This window comes from Humulus lupulus, chromosome X, assembly GCF_963169125.1.
Source record: "Humulus lupulus chromosome X, drHumLupu1.1, whole genome shotgun sequence".
Taxonomy (NCBI): domain Eukaryota; kingdom Viridiplantae; phylum Streptophyta; class Magnoliopsida; order Rosales; family Cannabaceae; genus Humulus; species Humulus lupulus.
Window position 1 is genome coordinate 191,378,404 of NC_084802.1, and position 9,816 is coordinate 191,388,219.

Here is a 9,816-nt window from a genome sequence, read left to right on the forward strand (position 1 = left end):
ACTTCAATAGATGCCATTCTCAACTTTGATTATTATTTAAAAAAAAAATACAACCTTATATGAAATATATTGTGGGTCTCTTGGCAAAAATGGCATATTTTTTGAAATCGTTTTACACTCTAGCGTAGTTTTGATCTTCCAACACTCCAGACAGCTGGTCAAAATTTTAGACAGAGATCATTTTGCAAAAATTTATCAAAACTAGGTCAGAGTGCAAAATAACTTTAAAAAATAAGTCATGTTCACCAATTACTCATATATTGTTCTGTTAAATAAAATTATTTAAAGATAAAGATGGGAGCGCCAAAAAAGAGTTAGAAAGAGGTCGAGAGTGCCCATTTTTTATTATATTATATTTAAATATAAATATACATTTTTTACAAAACAAAATAAATAAATACACATGAGTTTTTTTCGCTATATTTAGTACCATTTAAGAAATTTGGTTTTAACTATGACTTTTCAAAAAAATTCTCAAAGCGCCAAAATCAAATAACCCACCAAAACCAAACCGAATAAATCAATAAAAAATGCAACTCAGATAACTCATTGAAAATTCAATCCATCCAATCTAAAAATTGAGCGGGTATAAAATATAATATTTTTAAGCTTAAAAATTGTATACTATTTTTTTAGTTTATTGAATTTTGTTCTTTGAAAACAAAAAAAAAAACAAAAGCAAAAGCAAAAAAGCATTAAAGATCTGTTAAACAGGTTGATCCAACCAAACCGCCAAAATAATTTGGCGGATTAAATATTTTTTTTCTTATTTTTGTGGTTTAGAATTAGATATTTGCAACTCGATATTTAAATTGGATTACTTATAATATGTTATAACTTTCAAACCAACCAATGTAAAGTGCTAGCTTAAACCTATTATTGATTAAAAATATAACCTATTATTAGTTTAAAATTTTCATCCGGCTTTTCAATAAAAAAAATATATATTTAAATATATATATATATATATATAAAAGAATTCAAGTTGTTTCCATATATTATATTGAACAAAACTGTGACATATAATAACGGTATAAAAAACTTTAAAAAACAATTATTAATAATGTTCTCGAAGAAACAATTATATATTATAGAAATTCTTCAAAGAGATGTTAATAATTTGATTAATTATTATTTATTAATGAAAGAGCAGCAAACATTAATCATGTACGGAAGGAAGGTTCACTAAAGTTGTACGTTTTATTTTGAAAACGTGAAAAAGCTTATAGTTAATAATAAATTTCAACCTTTTGTTTTTACAACGTGAAAAAAGAATCATGCACCAAATTTAATAACATTTTGTCACTTCTGCTTGAACAATTTCTACACTCTTCCTTCCTTTTTTTTTATAATTTATTTTTCAAAATAGAATATTTATTTTTCCATGGGGAAGAAGAAAGATTCAAACTTATAATCTTCTTACAAGAGTGTGCGATTATTAGTTTATTATGTCCACAACTTTTCGCCAGTATATATTTTGTTATTGAGAAACAAATTAGTCAAATGAAAATTAAACATCATCAATATTTGTATAGGGTATATTACTAAAATATACATTTGATTTTTAATGTTTGGCAACTTGTATTTTTTTTTATTTGTAATAATATGAAAATTATAAGAAGTCAATACCAACATGATATTATAAGTTTACTTGGCATAATAGAATTATTTGGTTGATGTGTAAGCATATATATAATATAGCTTGAACTAAAATTGTAATCAATAAAATACATATGGTTGAACTAAAATGGTAAAGTCCTTTAAAAATTAAATCAAGCAATTAATTGCATGATCGTTATATTTTGTTTCCAAGCCTCGAATTACTCAATTTTCTTCGTATATTTCTACTAGCATATATTTCCTGTTATTAGGATTAAACATGTCCATAGAAAGACACATAATTTTTCAGTTTATTACTTTAAAAGGTAATATATATGATTAAATAAAGAAAATAATACAATATAATGTAGCTTGTATTGTACTATGTACATACAACCAAAGATAGTATACTTCTAACTTCTAATAAATCGTTTGGTATTATACCAGTAAAATGATAAAATAACTATGGTTAGCAATTTTAGGTATTACATCTTCTGAAACAAATAATAAAAGGGTCGTTTGGTTTGATAGAAATGAGAATGTCAAATGTAAATTTATTTTTGATGGCCTGGAGATTTATGTTTCCAAGTGGTACCCATTTTTTAACTTGATTTTAGAGTAATCTAAACATCTTTTAATTCTACTCCCACAAACTCAAACCTCGTACCAAACACCCCAAAAATGATGAATAGAACTAGTGACTCGTATCATCAAGAGACTTTATCCACTACTACAAAAACACCATTTTATGACATTTTTTTAGGACATTTACCTAAATGCGAGTTTTAAAAAACAGCTCCTGGACTTTTTAGGACCCGCACTATGTGTGTCCTAAAAATTTGAATTTTTTTTTTAACAAACACCTCCTGTACTTTTTAGGACCTGCGAGTCCTTAAAGAATTTATCCGTGAGTCCTAAAAACTATATGTGTTCTAAAAGTTTAATTTTTTTTAACAAAAATTTTATTATTGTTTATTAAAAAAAACACCACTCAGTCCCTTTTTTTCTCTCTCTCCTCGGTTCTCTCTCTCTCTCTTGAAGTTCCTTCTCTCTCTCCCTCTCTCTCCTTGCACCGTCACTGCCAGGGCTGAACGGCAGCCGTCCCGTCTCCGGCCACCGCCACGCGCCACACCATCGGAAGCGCCGTCCCACAAAACCCCCCATCCCCCGAAGATGGACACCTCACCCGCGGCCTAAGGCCCTCAACGGGGCACTCGAAGTTCGGTCGTTCATGGGTTTCTCCCAAACTTCCCGAGCATATTCTGCCCACCACGAGCTGAACCACCACCATGCTCCTTGCTTCTTGGGCTTTAAAACTCAATAGTTTATTTTCCAAACCACCACCTTTGAATGGTGGCGCCGCCGCCGTTGCATGAGCCCCGCCGCCGGATTCAAAACCCACTAATTAATTTTTTAAAAATAAAAATTTTCAGGACTCGCTATAAAAAAACCCCAATTTTTAAGACTCTCAAATAGATGACTCGCACCTCTTTTAGGACTCGCTTTTTTTGTAGTAGTGACCATATCCATAACAAGATTTTACACCATAAAATCCATACATTATTGGAGAAAATAGTGGATTATGATGCTAAAAAAAATCACAGAAAACAAATATATCCGTATGTATTTGACAACTAAGCATATATAAGTCATATTTCTATCATCATCTTGAAATATAATATCAATTTCCCCTACAAAAAAAAAAAACAAAGAAATAATGACCTATTTGGCTTAGTTTATTTTAAGCTGGTTTTAAATTTTAAAATTAAAAAAAAATCATTAAAGTATTTGAGTAAAAACTAAAAAAAAAAATTTTAATTTAAAAAGTCTTTTTGGAAAAACTAGAATTCTTAGCTTAAGACATTTTTCATAAGTTATTTTCTTAAAATTAGAATCATTTTTATTATTCCTAATTTACTCATCATTTTTTTAATGGGTAATGATATGTGCACTTATACATTACACAAAGTAATGTGGTATTGGTTTTTAAAATACTTAGTTCTAATTTTAATAAATGTAATTGACTATATTAAACTGTCACATCATTATATATATAATATTTAAATACATATTTTAGATGCACATAACATTACTTTTTTTTTTTATTGATATACAAACACTTTAAAAATAATTTTTCATTAGAAAATTTTATATAATAATTATTCAAACAGGAAAAAAAAACAAGTCAGCAAAAACATAAACTTTATCAAATAGATATCAACTCGATAAAGTATATATGCTCAAGAATTAGAGAAACAAGATATGTGACCGTAACTCAACTATGAATTGTCTTTTCAAAATCACTTCTCTATATTTCACTAGGTATTAGTCGATGCCCATCAACTCCAATAGCAATTAATTTGTTTAATTTCGGAAATTCAAATGTATATTTCTATAATTTTCTTTATACATGTAAAAGACATATCTACCAAATATTGATAGCATACTTATAAGTTTTATATCTATTAAAAATATATATAAAGGTAATGTTCTAGCATTATGTTTATATATTAGATAAAAGCAACATGTAATACACGTTTTCTTAGTTTTAAAGTTGTAAATATTATTTATAATTTTAATAAAATTATTATTTCAATATTTTTTTAAATATATATATAATAAAATGAATTACAATTTTATTGTATATATAAATATTTATATCAATAATTTCTACATATATGACATCTAAACACAACGTTGATATAGATATATATTTATATGGTTGTCTGACGTATATATAAAATACAATAATATTTAAAAAGAAATTGCTAATAGAAATAAAATAAGAATAGATAAAATCATAGTGTAGACAATAGTATACATGCATCAACTATTTTTAATTTATAATATATCTCACAATATTCTTTGGTGAATTTGATGAAGAAAAAGAGCTTCAATCACTTAATAAAAAATAAACTATCACACAAATTTATAAGATAAAAAAAATGATATGTATGTCTTTATTATTTTTAAATAAATATAATTTAATCATTTAAATTATTATAAAATATCTTTAAAATATTTTTTTTTTTTTGAAGTTTATGTTTATGTTTGTTCTAGTTTTTGAATTTTGCAGTAACAACAAAATATTATATATTATATGTTTAATATAATATTAAGTTTAAGTTTAATTAAATTTTATTTAAGTTATTAAATGTATAATTTTATTATTTTTAAATAAATATGATTGTAAATTATCTCAAAAATATCATATTTTAATTTGTTTAATTATTTATTTATTTAAGTTTATGTCATGTTTACAATCCACTGTTAAATATAAGAATATTTTGTTAAATATAAGAATATTATGTTAAAGTTAATAGAAAAAAAATAAAAACTGTTAAAACTAAGAATTTTCGTTGTCTACACACTTTTTATATGGAAAAGATATATATGGTTTTCAAATTTTAAAAGTGTCTCGCATTATATTTCAAATGTTATTTTTATTTATTCTAGGTTGTGTTTGGTAAATTTTTTGTTTTTGAATTTTTTTAACACAAAAATAGAAATATTATTTTTATTTTTGTTTCTTTATTTTAAGAAAATAAAAATATTTTTGGTAACTATTTTTGTTTTTAAAAACAAAAAATAATAAATGTATTTGATAACTTTTATTTTTATTTTTTGTTTAGTAATATAAAATGAGGTGTTAATTTAAAGAAAAAAAGAAACGAAAAGTCAAAAAATGTTTAAAAAAATTTTGAAAGTGAAAAAATTATATTTTCAAACTTTCTGAATTTTAATTAAAATTTTTAAAAGTAATAAATAAAAATAGAGTTATATCAAATATTATTTTATGTTTAATTGTCAAAGTTTTAATTAATTAAATAAAAAATTATTTTTTTTAAGTATTACCAAAGAGTCATCTTCTTTTCTTTCATTTAAGAGTGCTATATAGAATAAATATCACTTAAAATTACAATATTCATGCTTGGCGCATAAGAAATATCACTTAAAAACAATCATACACCGTATAATTACATTAGTAGCATAAGTATTTCAACAATTATAAGTAGCAAATGGTATTAAAACCTTTCGAGTCCTTGTGTTTTCACTGAATTCCACGATAAATTTTTTATTTTAAAAATTATATTTTTGAATTTTGTGTTTTGTCAAATAATTAAAAATGATTACCTTTATTTGAATTTGGTAAAAAAAAAAATTATTTATAAGTTCATCGATTTTGAAAAATGTGTGAATATGTAACTAGTGTCAAATCTTTATAAAATTCTGTTTTAAAATATTTCAATTTGAATTCGGACTGAATTGACCAATTTTAACAATTTTACCAGAGGATGCATTGTTAAATTAACTTAAAACATATAGACTTAAAATAGTATAAATCCTAGTTAATAATATTTTCTCTAGAAAAAAAAAATGGAAAGCTGTATATATTTTTAAATAAATAAGTGTAATATGCGTGGTGTGCTTGTATGACCTGGCTTTTACATAGCATAGCATGATTGTTGTATGTTCCCGGCAACACCATTTAAGGCTTATGGTCCCACTCTTTTTTTTCTTTTTCTTTTTCTTTTTAAATATATTTTCTGTTAATTTGTTGTCCCAACCTTGTTTCAGAAAGTCATATAAAATGAACCATTTTTTCCCCACATATTTAACACACAATTTGATTCCTTATCCTTAATGTTTTTAAATTAAAATATATAAATCCTTATCCAAAGAGAGGCTTTTTTTTTTTCTTTTTCAATAAACAAAATATAAATATAAATATAAGAAATTAAAGGAGGAAGTTGTTTCTTCAATACAAAATATTAAATCCAAGACAAAGACCCAAAGCCAAGAGTTATTGTTTTTATCCCATAAAAAATTAACATGTATTTTTTCCCTTGAGAAAAATAAGAAGAAAGAAGAGTCAGGATAATTAAAAAGTTACCTAGCTATGTTAAAATAAATGCTGTAATTATGTCTCTATAAATGTTTCACTTATGTTAGTTTGGCCCATCACTAAGAAAAAGAAAAAGAAAAAGAAAAGTGGGACTTAAATTAAATTAGGTTCTATTAATTAATATAGAATGAATCTAAATTTAATGCTAGCTAGCAACAAAAGAATTTACCAAAGATTGTTGTGTAGTTTATTAACAGGGACAAAGATAGCTTGTGATATAAGTGATGGTAGGCATAAACTCATAACGTTGATTATAATTCTGGTTTGGAACAATTCTATTTTGATCGGAATAGAAGAGGCAAGAGCAAGACCTCGTGAACAAGAAAAAGACCAAAAGCCAGAAAATTTTCATTGGCCCAAGACAATAATACATTAACTTTTAATTAAAATTGAGGTGAAAAAAAGTGGTTGTTAGGTTTGGTATTTTGATGACCTGTATCCCAAGCTTTAGTATTTCTTGCAACTTTGACATTCGTAAGATCTGTTTTTATTATTACGTGTTCTTTTTTTTTTATATATATATATTTTGAATTATTAGATTATATTATATAATCTTAAAGAGTCAAATTATGTGAAATTGATCACCAATAAAATAATAGAGAGAACTAATCCATCATATCTGATAAATATATATATATATATGTATATATGTAGGTGGTGATTACTTACCAACATTAGTTAGAATACAGCTCATCCAACTTAATATTATAATTATCCGAATGTAATAGCACAAAATTGAATTTTTCTTTGGGTGTTATCCATAAATTATTATATATACTGTTGATTAACCTAACGGCAACGATATTTTAACCTTAAAAGATTGGTCCACATGGCCCCAGTTAGGTTCTATTTCTTAATCCTTCTATTCCGTACAATTTATTATTTTTTTTCTTTTCTTTACATTGGCTCAACGAGGCCTCTGAATCCAAGCATGTCAACCGATCAATTTGATTAATTAATAAAAAAAATTAATTATCAATTAGCAATGCTAATTTAAAAACCTAACTTTTTTTTTCATAAATGTTTACTTCATATCACGGGGTTTGTGCTTCGAAAGGGACACTAAAATCATGGTTTGGTTGGTTCAATTGGTCCAATATCAGACAAAGACAGATTGCATTGCATTGCAAGATGAATGGTATATAATATATAATATAAATAAAATTAACATTTAATAAAAAAAAAACACTAAAATTGTTTTTATTTGGCAAAAAATATTGGTAAAACTCATCCGCCGATACCACTAAGAGCATCTATAATGAGTGCTAAAAAATTGATCTAATGTTATATTTAACATATTTTACAAAAAATAAAATGGGTGTAATGTTATATTCAACACATGTTAAAAATTGTGTTAAATTTGACACAAAATATAGCATGAGTCAAATTTGATACATCAATAAATGTTACTTTTTTATTTAACATATTGTCACTAATTATTATAATTGAGTAGTTAATAATTAATGACCAATTATATATCATTTTTTATTTATTTTTTTAATGACAAATTTATTGGAATGCATAATTTAGATAATAAAAAAATTAATATGTTCTTAATAAATATTAAATGAATTATTGACTTTTTTGTGTTAATTTGCATCTTGTGCATTGGAACACAATTGCAAATATTAGACTAAATATAGCATTAACTCGTTTTTTGTGTTAAATTTGACACAAAATTTATATCTTGTATTGAAAATAATCTAATAATATTATTGCATGCATGGATTTTATTTTCAAAACAAAAATGGCTTTTTCATTTTGAATTGGACCTATGCTACTCTGACATATTTGCATAAAATACAGTCAAACCTCTTTATAGTAATATTGTTGAGACAAACATATTTAATAACTTAATAGAATTATATATATATAATTTTAGAAATATATATTTAAATTAAATAATAATGGATAAAACATGTCAAATTCAATGTAAAACATTAATAAACAAAATGACATAAAGATATGACTACAACGTACACATCTATATAATATTAGAAATATACAAAATTATTTTACTAGTCTATATTGATAATTAATTTTATCATGAAATTTTAGTATGTAAAAGGTAGCATATATATAAATATATTTAATATTAAGTCAATTATTACTCTGTGGAGACATATTTTCTAAAGACGAGACCGATAAATATTATAACTTATTACGGCATATTTTCTAAAGGCGAGACCGAGAAATATTATAACTTATTATAATGCGGTATTTATTCTTATTTATAATTAGTTCTAAGTTGGAACTAAAGTTTTTTACGACTATACTAGAGTTATTCCAATATATAATAACATTTTAGGGATGTTTTACAGTTTGTGTGTTACAAAATATTCCAATCTGTACATACTTGCACATTTCTATCGATATTTTGTTTTACCCAATCTTCAAAATGTAAGGGTTGTATTTATTTTCTATACTAAAAATATTTACTTAATGAGCGTTGATGTAAAGTTTTTCATTTTATACAATTTGGGATAATTAGTTCAATTGGTTCACGATATTTAAGTTTTGCAAGTTTGTTTGTATAGTTGATTCATATCTTTTGCGTGGATTGGTGAGTTTTTTTTTTAGATTGGTCCCTAATCTTCCAATTTTGTTGGGAACACATCCCTTAGCTATAACTAACTCTCTTAAAAATTCTGTTAGAAATAAACCTACAGCAAATATGGCTTGGTTCGGTCATCGTTCTTTGTGTTGTGAGGTTGGTAAATTGGTCACAACCTTTCTGTGTTTAACATACTTTAAAAAAATAAAAAATAAAACTAATAAATCTTATACCAACAAACAAAATATATATTTTCAAATTAAAATATTAACAAGTTAAATCAAAATTATTAAAATGAATAAAAAATTAAATTTCCAAAAAAATATATATTAAAAGGAATACCAAAATTATAATATAAAGAAAAACTGATTAAGGATTAGAAAAACTATAAAAGTTTAAGCCAACAAAAAACATATATTACATTATTATATAGTTTTAAAATAAAATAAATAAATTTTCATTAATTATTGTGTAATGTTCACTATTTATCCCATATTTTTTTCAATGATCTTACGAAATTAACAAAAAATATAAAAGTTTAAATTACTTAAAAAAAATTTGTATAATTTAAACTTTGTAATTTTTAATTCCATTTTTAACATTAGAATTTAAAATATATTAAAAATAAGAAAGTTTGGGATCTGTTACACCCAGATTTCGAGCATGAGGTTGTAATCTCGAAATCTAGGCTCATTATATGTAAGTTCGAAATACACACGGTCGCCAAGCGTCCTTTCAGTTAAACCGTTTCTGTAAA